The 2500-nt window shown below is 37.1% G+C and overlaps 1 protein-coding gene across 4 annotated transcripts in view; it reads right to left on the bottom strand.

Annotated features, from left to right (window-relative positions):
- The window catches only part of ZFHX4 (zinc finger homeobox 4), a 149779-nt gene that overhangs the window by 127178 nt on the left and 20101 nt on the right, over positions 1–2500 (bottom strand). The gene's annotated exons all lie outside the window — the stretch shown is intronic.

Below are 2500 nucleotides of genomic sequence, written 5' to 3'. Positions count from 1 at the left end.
AAAGTCGGGCACGCATTGGTTAAAAGTCTGCTTTCCTTCATTTTTTTCCTGAGCCTGCAAGGCTCCAACCACTGTAATAGTAGCCTGATTACAACCTAAGCTACCCCGAGTCCTTGCAGATCTCTCCGTTTGCAGAATGATGGCACTGTACACAACAGCTGAGTACTCTGAAACTTTAGTGTTTTTTTCAGCCTATGATATAGACTCTGCCTTGCTTTTATGCAGGAGGTAAGCAATCTTCATTCCAGTCATAAGTCAGCATGATAGATTTCATTAATTTTAGACGAAAGCAGTAACCAATTTATCAGATAAGTTTTCAATTAAGTAAAAAAGTTTGATTACATCTTGAAAACTATTGTTTTAGATATCTGAGGCATTAATATTTTCTACATCTTCTCATTTGCAAGAAAAGGAAATCCAATCCAAAAATTTTGCATAGCTGGACAATGTAAGTTTATATACGTAATAGACAGGTGTTATATCCCTGCATAAAATCACTCAGTGTGATTTTGGGATTAAACAAAAAATCCTTCCCTAGAAAGGCTTCAGTGAAGGTCACTGAGATATTAAGTATGAAGGATAGCTGCTTAATTTTTTTTAAGTGTAATCAAGTCTAATCTTGTCAGCTACATCAGAGAGAGGAAGTGATCAGTTTAAGATACATCAGAAGATTTGCATAGAATGAAAATGAATCAAAATTAGTTTTGGTATCTGAGATGGCTAAAATGACAGCCTAATTGCTCCTGAATCAAACGTCACAAAGCTGGTGTATAATTTTAATCACTGATGAGAACCAGGTTAAGTTTGCTCATGGCACACATGCAATTTAAAAACCTTTTGAAATAATCTGATCACAATGAGCATGGAAACTTAATAATTCTCTAATTAGTCCAGAGACATGCATGTTTACCTTCCCATTTGGCAAATCTGCACAAACAGTGTACACATCCTGAAGAAAGCCTGCACATCTAACGCATTCTCCTCCAAAGGCCTTATCTACAGATAAAAAGCTGCACAAGGAGAGTTGCGCCAGAAAGCAACTCCCAGCCCCTTCCATCTGTAGAGGACTGGTATAAATGTCTTCATACAGATATCTCTCAACTCTGACACAAAAGGATAAACAATGCTGGTACAAAGTATTTTTACATGTATGCACTCAGCAACTGCACTTGTGAGGCTATTTCAGTCACATGTAAACACACATGCAAGCAAGAAGACACACACACCACACAGCAGGCACACAACATGTGTACAAGAAGTCTTTTGGGCCATTGCACAGAAAAAGAGGCAGCAGTACTTCTGTTTTGTTTCCCAGCAATGATACAGGGATGCATGTACAGTAACTCTGCCCTACCCAGTACCATGAAAGGATCAGTCAGGGTGAAACCTCTTTAGTAGGTAAAACTAACTCATAAAAAGGAGTTAATACAGCAAATGGAACCAAATGCGACTCCCTAAAAGTATTCTAGCTGTATCTGAGGCTTTCCATTTAACCTTTTCTACCTGAAGCAGGCTATACCCATACTGCAGTGTATTATGGTATCCCACAGCATCACAGTGTCCAGCACACACACACAGAAACAGTTGCCAGTTACAGTCCTGGGCACACTATACTAGGGCCAGATGGCATTTATGAGCAGTAAGTAATTTTAGGCAGATACAAAATGGGTTCTGCAGCATAACATCTCACCCTTCCCCTTCTTCCCACAGCCCTGTGCTGAGCAGTCGTGCTGTCGCAATTTTCTCTTAAAAGATTTAGCAGAAGTAAACTATATTTTTAAACCTTCCACCACATAGTCAAAGTGAAAAACAAAACCAGCACAGTAACAAGTGTCATAACATCTTTTCTGTTACTTAATCAACATTTTTAAATAAGCTGCACATTTATAGTTGTCTCCTTATATAACTTCAGTATTAATCAGTACTAAACAATGACATCAGCCCTCTGATCACAATTGTATAAACAAGAGTATATTTCATTCCAATTAAAACAAATACTAAATCTTTGAACTGACGAGCAGCACAGAGAGAAACCATAATGTATATTTCCATACTTGAGCTGTTTACAGTCTTTGTGGCCATGTTTGCTATCAGATAAGGTAGATTAAATCATTATACCTTGATGAGGAATTAAAAATTACTGGCACAACTTACTGATCATACATAACATATGGTGGAAGATGCATCCATTACAGGCTACAGCATCTTCAATATTGAATTTTTTTTTTTTAAATCTCCTCCCCAGAGACCTTCTGCGAGAGTTATAACAAAGTTTCACAAAGTCATAGATAAAAAAAAATTACAAGGACTGCCTCAGAACAAACATTTTTCCACAAAGTCTCTACAACAGATTTCAATTCTGTTCACAAAAGAAATCACAATGGAAACCATACAGTATATTAAAAAAAAAGCAAAATGGATACATATTAAGCACGTATCTATATAGCCTTAAGACATCAAGAAAAAAAATCAAATCTCTGCCAGTGCTATCAGCTGAGTT

This window comes from Passer domesticus, chromosome 1 (genome assembly GCF_036417665.1).
Source record: "Passer domesticus isolate bPasDom1 chromosome 1, bPasDom1.hap1, whole genome shotgun sequence".
In the NCBI taxonomy this organism is placed as follows: Eukaryota; Metazoa; Chordata; class Aves; order Passeriformes; family Passeridae; genus Passer; species Passer domesticus.
The sequence above is the reverse complement of the archived record's forward strand: the minus strand, read 5'-3'. Positions and strand labels throughout refer to the sequence as shown.